Consider the following 19,712-nt stretch of genomic DNA (forward strand, 5'->3'; position numbering starts at 1 on the left):
TGACTGAAGATCAAGTTACAACTTTTTATATAATGCGAATGCCACATTCACAGATGAAGCAACAAAATAGCCTGATTGCAGTCCAAGCAGCAGACAACTTTCAAATCCCATTACCACATCATATTTAATCCGCAGCATATCAGTTCCTATATTTTCATAAGACGTCTTTACATGAACTGCGTTACTAATAGGAATTGAGGATAAAATATTTTGAGTATGCAACAAAACATCTTTTAAGCTTAACTTAGAGCTATCCATTCCTTCGGTTTATAAGTTATGTTAAGAACTACGATAGGACCAAGGGCATCATAGCTGAAACTCCTTTTGTCGAGAATGGAAAGATGTAATAACCCCGCTTCCTTATAAAGGTTCCATTGTTGCAACCTCGATCCTCTAGGAGTTCAGCTTTGTTCTTGGACGATTCTAAGTAACCATTAAGATCATTAAATCCAGCTTTCATTATTCTGTGGTGCTGGGATGATGTTCTAGGAACTTCGTATTCTGACATTAAAGAAATTGTTGCTGAAGCAGGTGTAGGTGTTATTTCTTCTTCGATTTTCGGGAATCGAGTGAAAATTCGGATAATACAAGTATCGCAAAAACTTAAAATAATAAATGTCTTTTATTCATTAACTTGTGTTTAGAACTGGAAGAAGAGTTCAAAATAATTAAAACTATTCCGAAAACTTTTTCACTGCAGTCCATAAAGTATCATTACCAAAAAATGACAATCATAACTAAACTTTTACTTTTAAAAACAAAATATATCAACAAAAGCTCAAAAAATTTGCAGGAAAATCCTTGGGTGTGACAAGTTATGCAAGCAGCAAAAAAACTTCTTGCGTGATTTGCTTTCTCGGAAAAAGTATTAAAACCTTCGAACTATGAGTGAAAAACTGAGAAACTTTCAATTTCCGCGAAAACAAAATAAAACAAATTGAAAATGGTTTAAAAAATTCAACTCACCCACTTTTCAATGGAAACGCACATAAAACCTTTAGAAAAACGTATTAAATGTTTATATTGCGACAACAGAGTAATCCTCTATTCACGCTAGACAAGTTGATGCCCTTGTAAATCACTCCTCTATGCTTATAGTAAGGAGTAGCAAAATAGTAGATTTATATTTGTATTGTATGCGGAAATCCCATTTTAACATTATCTTCAACAAAGTAAAGTGTCAAATTCTTAAAATTTCAAGGATTTTTATTTCGAAATTTGTGCGTTTTCTTGTAACTTCTTTCTTTTTATTTGTCACATTCATATCCTTTTTTATTTAATGTTTTTTAATATGGTGGAGGGAAATGGAGAAAACATCAAGGAAGTGCAGACAGTTTATATTCCAACGTTTAGTACTTCAACGTGTGTATCTTTACTTAACAAGTGAGATAGCGTTTTATTTAGATAAGTTTCTACGAATAATAGGATTTCAAAACTCAGAATCTGTCACAGTTTAGAAAATGACATTCTTCAAATTGTTTTATAGAAAAACCTATTTCAAATTTCTTTCAGATACCTTTGTTTAAAAATTTTACATAACTTATGTAGATTTTGGGCTAATATCCAATTTCTTGATGAAGTTTGAATCGGTTTTTATTTATTAGAGTTGACTACACTATACCCCATCCTCAGTTTTATAACTATAGCTTCAAAGTGACTATACCTCCCAAGTCTTCTTGGGAGAATATATCATTTTTGAACGATGATCCTATAAACTTTTATACAGACGGATCAAAAACGGAGGATGGGGTTGGTGGAGATGTATACTCAGATAGACTAAATTTAAGTCTCTCCTTTCGTCTACCCGATCATTGTATCGTGCTCCAAGCCGTGGCTATAAAACAAGTCCTATCATAGCTAAGATAAAACGTTATATCAACTAATAATAGACGCATCTTCTCGGGTAGCCAAGCTGCGTTAAAGTCCCTACACTCTGTCTCCACTAACTCACTAACAGCTCTAAATTGTCGATCATCTCTTACGGAGATGGCTTCACAGTTCAACATTCACCTTTTCTTGGTGCCGGGCCATAGAGACATTCCAGGAAATTGCAAAGCTGACGAACTTGCAAAAAGCGGAACAACTTTACCTCTGCTGGCTTACAATGCTAGCATAGGTATAGGTATCCCTTAGCTACATGTAAACTCATGCTAAAGCAAGATACCATCGAGAAAACAAACTTCAGGTGGAATAACACCATCACCTGTTTAGCGACAAAACTAATTTGGCCTAATCTTAGCGCTAGGTGCTCAAAAAAATTAATCTCTCTGAGTAGATTGCACATTAGCTACGTTACGTTATAGGTGTCCTGACTGGGCACTGCTTAATAGAAAGACATGCTATTCGACTTGGAGCTCCTGCAAATGATTTTTGTAGGAGTTGCATCAACGAGGAGGAGGAGGAGACAACCTCTCGTCTTCTGTGCATATGTCCTGCCTTATCATAGAATCCACCTTGGAGACTACTACTTCAACGATACCAGCGATCTCGAAAATTCTGACATTACGATTCATTCGGAGCTCCAATTGGTTCGACGAGTTAAGCTGATCAACGGATCCATGTGGTATTCCTCTTGCGAGGAATTGACAAATCCTTCAAGAGTAATTCTTGTCATGAAAAAGTGCTTTCTCAAATTAGCCGTTCGGATTCGGCCTAAAATTGTAGGTCCCTTCCATTCCTGACAACAGTACTCGCACACAGGAATGGTTGAGAGTTGTAAGTCACTAGGCCCTGGTTCACAACGGACTGTTGCGCCACCCCATTTGATTTGAATGTGAACAAGATGGGGATTCCCGGTTTGAGGGATTGTAGTATTCGTCTAAATCTGACAGATGGCATCAAAATTTTACTTTTGGGAAATTTGAAGTTACACACTTGTCTGTTTTCACCGACGATATTTGAATTTGAAAATGTTTCCAGGAATTTGAACAGGAGAATCTACATTAGACCTATTAACATTTTTTGAAATACACCCGAATCTTGTCACAAGGATTAAATTGATAGGGTTAAGAAATGCGATTCTTTACCGACTATTCCAAATGTTAACATTGACAAAATTAAACGGAAAATTCATGCGTTGCAAATTTAGTCGCGAGTTTTGTGAAATAGAAAGAAGCAAGAAGAGTGGCGCAGACTTGGAAGATATCCCCGAACTTAAGCTGTGGTGTTTTGACCAGTTGCAGTTCTTTAAAACATTTCCTCAAACGAAACCTTTGGTTTCGAATTTACCAGTATGAATCTTTTCCGCTATGCCCTTACGGGGATTTTCTACTTCTTGTTGGGAGTAGGAACTTGTTGTTGGTACGTCCGTGGAAGTGTTCGATGTTGTTGCCACTGAAATTTGCTCATGGTGAAGCAAGAAAATTGGATAAAACACAACAAGCTTGTGTGATTAGTTCAACATTCTCAACGCGCATATTGTCGTTTGAAGAATCCTATATCGGTTGGAAAGGATGCCAAAAGCATATGCTTGGTTGGAGAAGCAAGTCATATTTAAAATGGATAGGATAATACAGGACGAACGCATCCAAAGAAACACGTCCTGGGAAATCCAGCACATTTTAAGTAGGTGTGTCGAAGAAGATTTGTTGCAAGAAAAGCGTGCTGGAAATAGCTCTTAATCAAACGAACGCCTGCAACCTCAATCAGATGGATCGAGAAGTACTTCCACATCTCATTTACTGGAGCAATCGATGCAGGGTATTTTTGATGATATTGACTTTCTATCTTGGATGCATTGACTGTTGACTTAATCTTAATATTATTATAAACATTAACAAAAAAGAAAATAAAATACTCGTATTGAAACCATGCTCACTTTTAAATATATAGCCATACGGCTATGCCATAGGGCATAGATTTTTCCACAGAGCTTGGCAAATTTCAGGTACAGTTCTACTTAAAAAAGACTGTGATAGCCGGGTCTGGTAGTTGGTAGTCATGTAGGATTCACCTGATGCCGATGGGAATGCGTCCCTCATCAAAGTGTTGCTCTTAGTTATGTCACTACTGACCATGCCCAATAGCAGCTGAAAAGTTTCTTCAGACATTCTCAAAAATTAAAAATTGATGTTTTGTTGTTTGTTCGAGGCTTCCTTGTAATAAGGCTGAACGAACTATGTTCACTTCTTTTTTTCTCCAAGTCTTAACTCAAAGTCTCTTCTGCTTTTTTTATATTCCAAAGCTGTTTTCTTACTCATCAATTTCATCACAACAGCCTCATCTTCACTGCTATCCGTGTGCATGTCAATGGCAATCGATGTACAGTTCAAAAGCTGTAATAAATTTTCGGAATCCATTTCCAAAACCCTATTTATTTTGTTATATAAATTGTACTTAACTTTAAAAACTATCGACAAATTAAAGCCATCGAGAAGGAGCATTCAAAACAAAACAAACAATAATTGTCAAATTTGAGGCATGGGGCAGGAGTCAACGTGTAATAGCGCTTACAAGGAAAGTCAAAATTGAGTCGTGTGTCGTGAGTCAGGGGTAATAGATGACTGATTGACTTTGCAGGATTACTTGACACATATTTCCAAAAGCTAATGTGACAGCAGAAATCGAATGTGACAGCACTACAGGAAATGCGATGGAATGAAGCAAGCAGTAGGAAGATAGTAGGCTGCAATTTCTACTATGGAAAGTGATTACTCGATGGGAGGAAGCATTTATTTGGATGCGGGTTTGCTGTTAGAGGAAAACTTAGGCAAATAGCTTTAAGCTTTCGGATGTTAGTGAAAAAGTAACAACAATCTGCATTAATGCCAAATTCCTCTACCTGAGCCTTATCAACGTGCAAGCCCCAACGGAAGATTAGTATGACACTACCAAAGAAGAATTGTATGAGCTCCTCGCCAATGGCGTACAAGAAGAGACTTTGGGAGACGTTTCGAAACAGACTCAGGCTTATCCACTTCATTCAGAAAGGAACTTGGTGGTCCTTCGATGATCGAACCTGCAGCCAAGTTGATCATTTTGCTATCGACAGAAGACACTCCTGTAGCATACTTAGTTTTTGCACGTTCAGATCAGCCAACTACGCTTTCGAATATCCATTTGGAGTTCCGTTATGTCGAGTTTTTGTATACCTTGCGAAATTGATACTACTTTTCGTCGGGGAATTCTCGTTGCTGCGTTAAAATTGGTGAAAAATAGAGTCGATTCCAATCGTAGAATCGGTTAGAACGGGACCATTGATAAGTATAAATTCGAGATGTTAAATGACATTAACTATCTGGGTACTGCTGTTAACATTGCAAATGACATAAGCGCTAAAATCAAACGTAGAATTATTCTTGCTAATCGCTGTTTATATGCCTAGATCGAGTAAAATGGTGGGATCTTTTACTTGAGGTCCAAGTGCATGATCCGCTGTACCACCAACTAAAAGAAAAACAAACAAACAAAAGAAGAAATATAACATTACAGCCAAGTTCTAATTCACTCGGAATTCTTACCCAAACTGTGATCTAAATAAGAGTTCTTACGCTTTAGAACTTGAATAACGAAATGGGTCAGTATTTATTTGATTTATAAGTTTTGGATAAACAGAGTTTTACGTACGTACTATTACGTTTATATATGATAGAAAATTCGTGAAAAATTCTGACAGCAAAAGTGAGAAATTTCTATGAGAAATTATGTTTCTATTTCTGAGATCTTAGAAATATAAGCTGGCCAATTAATAATTGTATTTATATTCAATACAAATTTCTTAAAGAACCTTAAACTCGAACCCGTTTTAAAATGGTGCTGGAGAAACTCAAAATGATGGACATTGTTATATTGTTAAAGTCTTAAGTTTTAAGCCAATTTTATGTCTAGATTTTAAGAGTTCCAATACCTACAATGATAATTTTGGTTTGATTTAATTACGTGTGGAACGAAATATCGGACAAATGGCTACCGTCACTTCGTTATCATCTCACATTGAAAAACACCATTCACAGTCTTATTTTCAAAAAAAAAATTCGGCCCGATGATGCTGCCAGCCCATAAACCGCACGAAACAGTTGCTCTTTGTAGGTGCATTGGTTTTTTGGTAATACTCGTCTAAATGCGGCAATTCTGCTTATTGAGGAATCCACTAAGCTAAAAATATACCTCATTGGTCAAACTAATTTTCTTCTAAGATTGATCATTCACTTTTGCCTTTGCTTGTCATTATTTTGACTAGTGACAACTCTTGAAATAATGAAAAGGCTTTATTTCTTGAGCCAATTGAACCTTGTAAGCGAGTAAATTCAAGTCTTTGTGCATAATGTTCATTGGCGATGAGTGTGGGACATGCAATTTTTTGGCACGACGAAGAGTTATCAAATTAAATGCAAACAAAAATTGACATTAAGGTGTGGTTCCCATTCAACATTCAAATTTAACCACCTCTTATAAACCCAGGATCTTCAAATCGATACCCACCATCTCTTTACCAATTTTAAAGCCGCGTATGACAGCATCTATAGGGAAAAGCTCTACAGATCAATGTCTAGTTCTGGCATTCCTGTCAAACTTATCCGTTTGTGCAGAATGCGATGGAGAAACCACGCTGCTCTATTTAGGGTCGGGAAAGATCTCACTGATCCATTTGATGTCAGAAAAGGTTTTAGACAAGACGATGCACTGTCATGCGACTTCTTCAAAATAGTTCTGGAAAGAATTGTTCAAAACCCAACCGTCAACAATAGAGGCACAATCTTCCAAAGGTCCATCCAATACCTCGGATACGCAGATGATATTGACATAATTGGAATATCAAAGCTTGATGTCAGTGCAGCGTTTATGAGTATTGCGACGGAAGCGAAGAAGATGGGTTTAGTGGATAATGAGTTTAAGACCAAGTATATGCTGTTATCAAAAAAGGACACTTTTCAACGACGTCTTGGACAAAACGTCACCATGGACAGCTATTACTTTGAGGTAGTTAAGGACTTTGTCTACCTAGGCACCGCTATTGACACAGACACCAGCGCTGAAATCAAACGAAGAATAACTCTTGCAAATCGCTGTTTCTTTGGACTTAGAAGGCAATTGAGAAGTAAAGTCCTCTCTCGAGCATCTAAAATCACCATCTATAAGACACTCATCATCCCGGTTCTCATTTATGGCGCTAAGGAGGCCTGGAGCTTGTCAAAGAAAGATGAGAGCGTCTTAGGATGCTTCGAGAGAAAAATTCTTCGGATGATTTTTGGTCCCGTACGCATAGATGTAGAATGGAGGAGAAGATATAACGACGAACTGTACGGACTGTACAGCGACACTGACCTAGTTAGCAGAATTAAAGTCCAACGGTTTAGATGGCTAGGTCATGTAGAGTAAATGTACATCAACGCTCCAGCCCGGAAGGTCATCGAATCCATATCGAGGGACGGCGCAGTAGAATAAACCGCTACTCAGGTGGCGCACCCAGGTGGGAGAGTACCTCAACCAACTTGGCGTGTGAAAGTATAGACAGTTAGCTAGGGGCCGAGCTGGCTGGCAACGCATGTTGGTTGAGGCCAAGGTCCGCCCCGGACTATAGCGTTTTGTTCAAAGTTACCAACACTGACGAAGAAATATTACGCAAAACCTCCTTCGTGCTTTACAGTGCGACATACATTTTTCGTCAAGAGCTCTGTGTTTTGTTACCTCCAAACGTAAGTCTTCCCAAGGGATCCATGAATTTACTTTCGTATCCCAACAAATTTCATCCTTGTTAATATGGTCTTGAGAAAATTGTATCTCTGAAATTTGGTTTTCTTTGGACTGATCAAAGGCTTTTTTTACGGGCACTTTTGTAATGGAAATCGCTCTCTCTAAGCATTATTCGAATTCTTTCGGTACTGCTCTATTCATTTTAATATTTTTCTGCTGCATTAAGTATTTGAGGAGCACTTAAGGTTGGATCTTTTTTACAATACATCTTAGGTTGCTGATGATTCGATTTTCGCGTACATATCGCTCAATGATGTACTGAACGGTTGAAGATTTAATTTAAACCATTTCAGCAATTTTTCTTTCGCTAATCCTATATTTGTAGTGTTTGATAACTAACTCGCGACTTTCTACACCCAAATATGAAAAAAGAAAATTTTAACAAAATGTACGTCAAAATTGTTAACGTTTAAGTTGAGTAAATCATTTTAGGTGAGATCAAATATACTTCAGGATTTGAGTAAAAAGAATAATAGGTGACTATTTATGTTGCATTTGAATATTACTTTCTAAAGACTGTACAATACTCGTTTTTTGGTAACTTTTGACATATTTTGTCTATAAAATTTAAGCTTTTAGGCAAATAAAAAAACTGCGTCATTCAAGCTAAGAGCCACTGTACATAATATAAGTCGTAGCGAAAAACACATTCCAAACACCTTTAATCTATAGCTAATATAATTCAACAACTCAGCAAGCGTCAGCAAAACTCTCTTAACCAATCAGCTTAAGTGCACTTCTGCTTCGGTATTCAAATTCAAATCAAACAAATGCAAAAACGGATTCAAATTTTTAGCACCTTCTTTAAAACTTAGTCATTTTATTTTTCAACACTCTTTCAAAATCACAATCAAAACCACATGCATACACAAATTCAAAAATTCAATCCACATCAATTCCGAAAAAGGCATTGCAATCAATCCAGAATTCAAAATGCCAACTAAAATTTAACAAAAATAAAACACAAAACTTTTAACTAAAATACAGAAAATACGACACAATGCATCAAGCTCTGGGCGAAAATAATGGTAAATTTTCAGATACAATGGTTAAAATAAGAGGGTCATATCATATCCTTTTTTAAAAACGTTTTGAATAGAATATCACACCGAATCCATTTTTAATCATAAACAAAAATAAAATGAGAACACAAAAATAAAAGATGAGTGGAAAACGACAAACCAAAAGCCATCCCAGAACATTGTGAATATTTGTATTTAAATCCATAGGTAACTATGACCGTATTTATATAACAAAATGGTGTATATCCGCGTAGATCCTGTCAGGCATACACAACGAGCCACATCCACCAATGAGACGGCGGCAGCAGCAACGACGACGACGGCGACGTCAGGCGACAAAAAAGAATACCAATCCCTCCTCGACCATTATGCATTTGGACAAATGCATAAAATAGAACAAAATTATTTTTCGGAGGATGCTCCTCCATTGAAACGTAATATGTATGAGGTGCACGAAACACGAGTAGAGGTATTGTATATATGTATGCACTATGCAGGAAACGACGAGTAAGGGGAGGAAGTACATCTCGTTGGTGCCATTTCACGTACTGACCTATATTTTGTGGAATTTTTTTTCTATCATCTATACTGTTCATATGTACGTACATTTATTTGTTTCACATGTCCTTTTTATTTTTTGTTTTGTTTTTAATTTGTCGCAAGGATCCTAGTTATACGCATTCTAAATGAAAATGTTTCGCATGCACACTACACACTATATCTACATACATACATACGTAAAGTACAACTGTCAAATAGAACAAAAACAACCTTCAAATCACTAAAAAAAGATCGAAAAATCGAGGTAAGCATCCGCATTCACATTCACATCACAAACTATAAACACTATGAACGTTTTTGTTCTTTAACTTCATTCGCTTTTTTGTTTCTTTTTTTGAAATTAATACTACTCAAATTCCAAAAATGGACATTTCGGAATCCATTGTGAATGAACTTTAGTTTCCTCTTGGTGACTTAAAGGAAACAGAACTTTTGCATGCATCACTTTAATGAAGCTTCATCATACCGGAAATTACACCATTTTAACTTTATCATGTCTGGCTTTGTGTTTGTGTGTGAGTTGTCTCATTTTATAATTGAACTCATGAGGTCTGTTCATTTTCCAACCATAGTCAATTATGAATGTTATGTCAAAAACAAATTTAAAGTGACGTACCAGTTTTTTTGGGATTTATTAATAGTACAATAAAGTATCTTGCACGAACTAAGAACTGCGAACTGTGGATATTCGCATATTTAGACTTTTCTTTCACATGAGCTTTATTTTGTTTCGCAGACAGCGACGAATAATGACCTTTTTCTTAATTTTTTTTCAGCCATGATCTTTCACACAAAAAACAAAACGAGGTATAATTTTGAGGTTTAATTGCGGGCGAACAATTTATTCATCATAAATGTTCTTCATTTAGAGAACAAAATGCAAATTTTATTATATTATATTATTATCGCATAAGATAATCTTAAGGTAATTAATAAAATGAGATTTTTCATTGCCAAAATAAGATAAGTTAAAGATTGCGAATTCCAATCTGATTGTAATAAACTGTCCACATACGATCCACACTTCATCGAATAAATTGTTGGCTTGTGTTTTAACCTACAAATTTTATTCCGGTCTGGACAAATAAAAATTGTTGATACATTTGAAAAAATGTCAGAATATTAATATAAAAGTTAAATTAAATATTGTTTAGTAGAATTCAGAAAAGAACTAATTTAAAATTAACAAAATGGAGAACTTTAGAGAAAGGAACATGATAAGAAAATATAAAGAATTAAATTCAAATAAAATAAGGAATGGGATGTGTTCGTAGATCATTGTTTTAGTAAAATTGAGTGTTGATCTTCATTGGTTCAACTGCGAATTTGTATTTGTTATTCATATACATTTATTGCATTGTAAAATTTGTTTGAATTGTTATACATATCATCTATCGCATCGATAACAATTTATGTAAATCAGTTGTTCTGTAAGTAAATTTTTAAAGAAAATATACGACTTTGACAGATCAACAAATGGAAATTGCAAAAATATTTAATATTTCAAACTTAAAAAGTAAATTTGAGAGTCTTATTGAATTTTGATGCATACTTTTAATAAGCTTTCGAGGGCGGGGGTGTCCACACTTAACATAAACTTAGGGTTTTGGGCAAATGTCAAAAATGCTCTTTAATATTCTGTAGAGGACGCTTACTTACTTACTTAAGGTGGCGCTACAGTCCTGTGACTTAGTCGTTGGACTTTTACCGTTCTGGCTAAGTTTACGTTGCTGTCCACCCCGTACTGCTCGTCGTTCTATCTAGAAATGGCTCCATACAGCTCGTCCTGCAGATGCTGTCATATGCGGCCTTGAAAACGATAAACAGATCTTGGGTGTCGATTTGGTGTTCTTGGGTTATTTCCAGGATCTGCCGTAATTTGAATATTTGATCGACTGTGGACTTTCCTGGTCTAAAACCACACTGATAAGAAGTTGAAGACGATTGGCTTTAGACGTTCACACATTATGGAAGAGAAAATTGTATAGGCGATGTTAAGTAGACTGATTCCTCTATAGTTTTGAGGGTCTCCTTTTTTCAGGATCGTTCAAATAATGCTTAGGTACTCTTTTCGTTTTGCTAACTAGTAAATTGCTAAATTGGCTTTTATTAAAATAAGGGAACTCTTCAACAAAATCTTTTTAAATGCTGACATCCCCTCCTCTTTCAAGAAGACGGTAATTTGTCCAATACACAAAAAGGGTCCATTAGACATCGCTGAAAATTACCGAGGTATATCGTTTTTGAATGTGTTAACAATAATATTCTGCGGTATACTAGTAGAGACACTTGAAAATGGTTCGAAAGGAAAAACATTCTGTCGGATCTCCAAGCCGGATTTAGAAAAAACTTTTCAACAATAGACCAGATCTTCACTATTTCATCAATCATAAAAGCAAGGAACAAAAAAGTTTATTCTTTCTTTGTGGACTTCAAAGCGGCTTTTAACCTTGGAAAAACAAACGCGTGTTCTTCTATAAGCTCTCACAATTGGGGCTTTCTTCGAGGTTTTTGAAAGTAATTAAAGCAACAGTCTGGGATGGGAAGATGCTTTCAGAATGGTTCGAAACATGTACCGGAGTTAAATAAGGGTGTCCACTCAATGCCTTGTTGTTTTCGCTGTTCATAAATGACATAGAGAAAGCCTTACCTGGAGGAATACGAATATCTGATTCTGTTATAAACGTGCTACTGTAGGCTAATGACCTTGTTCTGTAGTCGGAATCACCAGAAAACCTACAGTTGATGATAAATCGCTTAGAAAATTACTGTGTTAGATGGAGACTATCTATTAATACAGACAAGTCAACAATAATGATATTCTGCCGATTCTCACTAAACCCTAGCGGAAATAAATGGTACTTTAATGGAAATATTTTTGAAATATCCAAAAAATTAAATATTTAAGTGTAAAGATAAATACAACCCTAAATATACCTTATGGAAAAAGTCGAAACCTCTCAAAGCTTTTTGAATTTATCATGGAAAAATGTTTTTTTTTTTCAAACGACAGAATAATCCTTTCAGACAAATATAAAATATTTGATGCCGTTGTGAAATCAACTCTCTGCTACGTTTCACAGGTCTGGGGTGCAGATGAGTACGAAGTGGTAGAAAAATGTGAAAGGAATTTGTTGAGAAAACTCTTCAACTTACCACAAAATTCACCGATTTATTCAATGTATTTAGAAACCGGAATACCGAAACTTCTCACGAGCACACTCAAGGCGCAAGAGAAGACTGTTGAAGAAAATGCTTTTGTACGAACTGGGAAATAAAGATTATTGAATGAAAAAATGGCAAGATATCGGTAATACTTGTGGAGAGATCCTATATATGTGTAGATTTCAACAATTTAAAGAACTCAAAGGAGCAATTTAACAGGAGTTTACAGAAGAATAAAGTCATCGTTCGAAAATTCTTTAGTAATAAAGCTCATGAATCAGAAGTAGATTACTATACTCTCAAGTACCCGTGGCATGATGGTTAGTGCGTTGGACTGTCATGCTAGAGGTCTTGGGTTCGATCCCTGCCTATGCCATCTAAGGTCTTTTCACGGGTACTGCCTCTTGCGAGGGATTGACAAATTCTCCAAGAGTAACTATTGTCATGAAAAAGTGCTTTCTCAAAATTAGCCGTTCGGAGTCGGCATATAAAACTGTAGGTCCCCTCCATTCCTGATAACATGACTCGCACACAGGAATGGTTGAGAGTTGTAAGTCACTAGGCCTTGGTTCTCAACGGACTGTCGCGCCACCCAATTTATTATTTATTTTATACTCTCAGCTCAACTATAATCTAAACCAACGAAACTACTTCAATGATGGAATTAGCTACAAGAATATTTCTTTTAAATGCTAGACCCTATAACGGCAGCTTTAATCAATTTTTTACGTTATGCAATTTAAAATCAAAAGAGGATTCATAAGTGTATGTCCAATACTTTATCAACAGAGGTTAATGTTTTTTGGTAAAAATACATTAACTATGCAAGAAACACTCCAAATTTTGAACGAATGTGATTGGAAGGCCTTTAGCAAATTTTTAAAACCCATATTTAAGTATAGATTCTTACTAATGACGGAATATGTTTGATTTGTATACCTATTTAAGATTGTAAAATGTAAACTAACAAAACATATAATTTATTTATAAAACTTTCTAACCATCCTGACGGCTAAGCCAAAGCTTAACAATTCATAAAATTATAAATCTGTATATATAAGAATATCAATAAATGATTTTGTTACTTACTTACATACTTCTATCTCCGTTTTTCTTATTTTTGTTTTATTTCCAAAAATGTTGTGTCTCTTTTCTTCCAACTACACTTCACACTACGTTACTTCTTTTTCTCCAACTACAGTTCACACTACCTTACCTCTTTTCTTCCAACTATTGTTCACACTACCTTACAATTAGAAATACAGAGTAGCCACCTACCAGTCTAATTTTTAGGTTTCTGAAATTGACGCAGATAGAAACCCGGATCAAAAATTGCTGTTGTATGACGAACGTAGATATTGTAATTTTTGTAACATTTATTGAATTTGTGAATTTAATTTTGGTTAATCAAACTAAAACTAAGTACCCAATGCAGTACCCGTGGCATGATGATTAGTGCGTTGTCAACTGTCATGCCAGAGGTCTTGGGTTCAATCACTGCCTATGCCATCTAAGTTTTTTTTTCAAGGGCACTGCCTTTTACGAGGAATTGACAAATTCTCCAAGAGTAATTCTTGTCATGAGAAGTACTTTCTAAAATTAGCCTATCGGATTCGGCTTTAAACTGTAGGTCCCCTCTATCCCTGACAACAGTACTCGCACACAGAAATGGTTGAGAGTTGCAAGTCACTAGTTCCTATTTAAATCCAACTTAAACAATTTTCTCAATAAACTTTTACTGAACGAGCCTAAAACATTTCACCATAAATATATTCCGACATCTATAAATTTCAAGATGACATATAGAATGATGTGATTTCAACATTTTAAGTAAACTGGCCCATTAAGCAGTTCTTAAAATTCAGTTTATACAGACTGACTCATTTGGCCTACTTTAGAACGTGTTTTGGTTTCGGTGACTTTTGGTTCTAGGCACACGTTATGTAAATTTATGTTAATACATGAAGTATGAAAGTTTAATTATTATCTTTTGGAAGTCCCTTGCCCTCTTGAACATTCGTTGGCGTACAAAATTTTAATTACCTAATATTATGTCTACACAATTTTTTTGTTTGTAATAATATATTCTATTAGTTTGGTATAGAACAGAAACTTGATATTGTATTCAAATAAAAGTACTAATTTTTAACGTAGGTATAGGGTGTTTTTTTTTAATACACTAATAGTGATGATACTTTATTTCAACCAGACAGCGAGGCGTCAGAAAAGTTTGCATGTTTAATGGTCCTCACGTACGTTCGATATAGCATCTATCGTTAATCTTGAAAGGAGTTATGTTAAATCATTCCTTATGATGGCAAACTATCAACTCTTTAAAGCATTGAAAGACAACTTTCTTATTTTTTGGATATAATAGCGACAACTTAGTCTCACTTACTCGTAGTTGTAGAGGGAACACATTTAAAAAACTAGTGCCATGAACTCTTCTACCAAATTAAAATAATAGAACATTATTGTTCTTGAGCTATTATTTGAAGTTCTCAAGCTCTTAACAAAACACCCTATACTTGTTTATGAATATTTATGTTTCGCATAATCATATTATAATTAAAACTTTTGCTTTAAGATAAAATCATTATATTTACCACAATCCAATTTGTGTGGCAAGTGTTAAGATAGATTGCTAGTCCATAGAAAAAGTATAAAAAGTGGTAAAATTTTCTAGAATTTCATCAGTTTATTTTCAATTGACATTTCATTTAGAATGTTTAAGTTGAAATTCGTACTCGCTTTGTTTTCAATAATAGCCATTGTTTGTATCGAAAAAACACAAGGTAAAATTTTTAAAAAATGTGAACTTGCTCGGGCAATGTATCGTCTAGGCGTGCCCAAGTCTGAGCTTCGGGATTGGGTTTGTTTGGCAAAAGGAGAAAGCACTTACAATACTAAAGCTATCAATCACAGCAATTCAGATGGCAGTAGTGATTGGGGAATTTTCCAAATAAACGATCGTTATTGGTGTAAGCCTTCGGACAGACGACAGCAATCGGAGAATATTTGCAAAGTTTCTTGCAATGATTTGTTGCAAGACAATATTACCAAAGCAGTTAAATGTGCTCGTGTAATTAAGAAGGAACAAGGCTTCGAAGCATGGGTTGCGTGGACAGGAAAATGTCGAACTAATAAACCATCGATCAAAGAGTGTTTTTAAAGAAGAAACGAGATCGAAGTGCCAAACTTTTACAATGAAATCAGTATTGCTGAAAACAGCTAGCTTAATTCAATATAATGTTCAACGAATTTCACAATTTAGTCCACTTTCTTGCAAACAGCTGTGCGGAAAGATATAAAACCAATGGGAACAAATTGAACAAAATTACGAAAAATAAAATTTTCTTTTATACAACTTATCCTCCTTTTTGTTTTAATGTTACAAACCAATTAATCTTTTAGACACTATATTACCTTCAGCTATAATGGTCAGCTAAGGTATTTTTTTAGTAAAACTTTTTCCACAGAGAATCCCTTTTAATTGAAAACAAAGTTTTTTTTAAATAATACTTAAAACGGATTTGACTGCTACCAGGCCTATAAAGAGCGGTTTTATCCGGCTCCCCATCCTTGGAGTTATACTTAGGATCTGGCCCTCCAGGTTGGGGGTTGTGCCGTCGGGGTGGCTTCCTGGCCACGTAAAAGTCTCATAGTTGCGAAGCAATAACAAGCTTCGGATACGGACGAACTTACTGTTGACAACCTACGCAAACGAATTAAGGACAACGGACTTCGGATATGCACGTGGAATGTTAGGTCCCTTAACAGAACAAGTGCAGCCGAAGAATTAGCGGAGGCGCTAGACTGATATAAAGCAGACATTAGTGCCATCTAGGAAATACGATGGGATGGGTCGGGTATAGAGAGGATGAAAAACTGCGATATTTACTATGGTGACTGCTACTACATAAACCAAGAGCGCTTATTTGGATGTGGCTTCTACATTGAAGCCAGACTTAGGCAAGAAGAAGCAACATTAGCCTTATATGTGCACACGCCCCCACAGAAGAAAAAGACGACATCACCAAGGATATGTTCTTCGAGCTCTCAGACAAAACTTATGAGCAGTGTCCTAGCTCCGATATTAAAATTTTCCTGTACCAAGCTAGGAAGGGAACACATCTTTGGTGGAATAATCGGGAAGAACAGTCTGCACGAATACACTTCCGACAACGCATTCAGGCTCATAGATTTTGCTGAGGGGCGAAAAGTCATGATAGCCAGTACGCGTTTTCCACACCTCAACATCCACAAAGGAACTTGGAATTTTCCAGATCAATCTACCGTCAACAAGGTTGACCATACTTCGATCTACGCCAGACACGCTTCCAGCATCATGGATAGACGAACTTTAAAAGGAGCTAACATCGACTCGGACCACAACTTCATTGTAGCCAAGGTAGCACTTCAGATTTCCAGAACCAAGACAAAACAGCGAGGTGGTGGGAGAAGGTACAACGTCGAACGGCTACAATTGCCAGAGATCATCAAATCCTTTTCACACCGAGATACAAGTAACCTCTCTCGAAGTTCTCTGCCACCAATGCAATGTATCGAAAACTAGTGGCAACATTGCCAAGATGCAATCAGAGAAGCCACCTCTAGAGTGGTTTGATGAGGAATGTCGGCAGGCAAATGCAGCCAAACAACAGGCTCGCAAAGTGGCGCTGCATATAAGGACGAGAGCTGCTCATGAGCTCTATAAGCAAAAGAGTCGGGATTAACACCGACTTCTCAGAAGGAAAAAGGGAGGGCATGAGAAGCGTCAAAGTTGTTGAGCGGTTTAAAAGGAGGAATGAGGTTCGAAAGTTTTATGAACAGGTGAAACGAAATTCACAGTTACATAAACCTAGAACTGAAGGCTGCAAAGACGAAAGTGGAAACATCATAGTGCAACCGCAGTCACTGCTTAGGATATGGAAGGACCACTTCTACAGTCTGTATAATGGTGACGACGAACTTAATTCCGCTGCCTGGTAAGATGATCCATTCAATATAGACGGCGAAAACCAACAATTCCGTCCTCCCGACTTAGACGAAGTAAAGATTGCCATATCTGACGTGAAGTCTAATAAAGCGGACGGCTTAAATGCCAAGCTTTATAAAGAGATATGTTGGTTAGGAGCATGCACCAACTTATCTGTAAGATATGGCCAGAAGAAAGCATGCCCGGTGAATGAAACCTCAGTATTGTTTGCCCGATCCTGAAAAAAGGAGACCCTCTAAACTGCACCAACTATAGAGGAATCAGTCTACTTGACATCGGCTATAAAATCTTCTGTGCAGTTATATGTGAACGTCTAAAGCCCAACGTCAAAAACCTGATAGGTCCTTATCAGTGTGGTTTTAGACCAGAAAAGAGCACAGTTGATCGAATATTCACATCACGGCAGATCCTGGAAAAAACCCAAGAACACCAAATCGACACCCATCATCTTTTCATCGATTTCAAGGCCGCATATAGCAGTATCTTTATGGATGAGCTGTATAGAGCCATATCTAGTTTTGGCATCCCTGCCAAACTTGTCTTTTTGTGCAGGATGACCATGGAGAATTCACGCTGCTCTAAAACGGTTGGAAACAACTTAACAGAACCTTTCGATGTCAAAGAATAGTGCAGAGCTCACACGTCAACCCTAAAGGCACTATCTTTCAAAAGTCTGTCCAATTACTAGCATTTGCTGATGACATTGATGTCAATGGAAGGTGAAGAAGAAATTGAGACAAAGGCGACAAAAATGAGCCTAACGGTTAATGAGGGAAAACAAAGTACATGCTGTCGTCAAGAAAGGACCAACAACACCGCCGTCTTGGTCAAAACGTCATCATCGACAGACGTAACTTTGAGGTAGTCAAGGACTTCGCCTACCTAGGCTCTGCTGTAAACGCAGAAAACAACACCAGCGCTGAGATCAAACGCAGAATAACTATTGCTTACAGCTGTTTCTTTGGACTAAGAAAGCAATTGAGTGGTAAAGTTCTCTCTCGAGGGACCAAAGTGTTGCTATATAAGACCCTTATCAGCCCCGTCCTGCTATACGGTGCAGAAGCATGGATTATGACAAAACCGACCTTGAGTCGGTTCGAGAGAAAAGTTCTTCGTGTGATCTACGGTCCCGTATACATCGAAGGATAGTGGAGGAGAAGATGGATCGACGAGCTGTACGGACTGTACAGCGACGTAGACCTAACCAGAAGGGTAAAAGTCCAACGACTAAGTTGGCTGGGTCACGTAGAGCGCTTGGAAAACAATGCTCGGGCCCGGAAAGTCTTCGAATCCACGCCCACAGGACAGCGTAGTAGAGGAAGACCGCGGATCATGTGGCTCGCACAATTGGAAAGTGACCTCACCCAACTTGAAGGGCGAAACTGGAGACATCTAGCTAGGGAAGTTTGTTGGGTGAGGCCCTAGTTCACACAGGACTGTAGCGCCACCTTAAGTAAGTAAGAACGGTTGCAAAAGAATGCAATTAAATCTTTATTATATATCATTATACATTTTTGGAAGCTTTAAATCAATTACTGGTTGTACAAAAAATACAAGCTTTTTTAATGTAAAGTTAAGGACGGTGTTGAAATAATTTGAAGTCTCATAACCAATGTAAAATAAAAAAAATGCATTTTGTCCACTTCATTTATTTGAACATTTTCGGTTTTTAACTTTCGGTAATTCATTTTCATTTGGCGCAAAGCTTTACGCGATTATTTGGATTTAAGGTGAGCATTTAAATTCAGACTAAAACCAATTACACTATGAGCTAGTAAATCAGTGGTATACAAAATGTTCATGGTCATTGGAAACACACCGGAAAGGGGTGTTTTTAGTTTTTCGGTTTTGTTTTTAGATTTTTATTTTTGTAGAAGAACTTAATGGAATTGGCTACGATAAGTCTGACAAAATAAACATTATAACCACACGGAATAACTTCCATTGTACATAGTCTTTAATTAAAGGTTTATTATTTGAAATTCGTTGAAAACGCAAAGTATCTACTTATTAGAGTAAAAGTTTTATAATCTGTTTTCTATTGACCCTATGAACATAAAGAGATTTGAATTAAATAATTAAGAAAGAATAAACCAAATTTTGAAAACAAAAACGATATTAAAATATAATTTTATGGAAACAAAATGTTTCTATTTTATCGACCGCTTTGTAATATTTTAAAAGTCTTTTGTCAGAAGGTCTGTCCTTCCTTAAAACTGACCCCGATATTTGTTATGGCACTAGAATTTTTAGTTTTATGTTGTGACTGAATT

At 36.4% G+C, this 19,712-nt stretch overlaps 1 protein-coding gene and 1 pseudogene across 1 annotated transcript in view; both read left to right on the forward strand.

The window, feature by feature from the left end:
• LOC129942051 (uncharacterized) overlaps nt 1–19,712 on the forward strand; it is a 379,273-nt gene that overhangs the window by 140,349 nt on the left and 219,212 nt on the right. The window lies entirely within an intron of this gene.
• On the forward strand, nt 15,156–15,675 carry LOC129942226 (lysozyme 1B-like; annotated as a pseudogene).

Source organism: Eupeodes corollae, chromosome 1 (assembly GCF_945859685.1).
Source record: "Eupeodes corollae chromosome 1, idEupCoro1.1, whole genome shotgun sequence".
Lineage (NCBI taxonomy): Eukaryota > Metazoa > Arthropoda > Insecta > Diptera > Syrphidae > Eupeodes > Eupeodes corollae.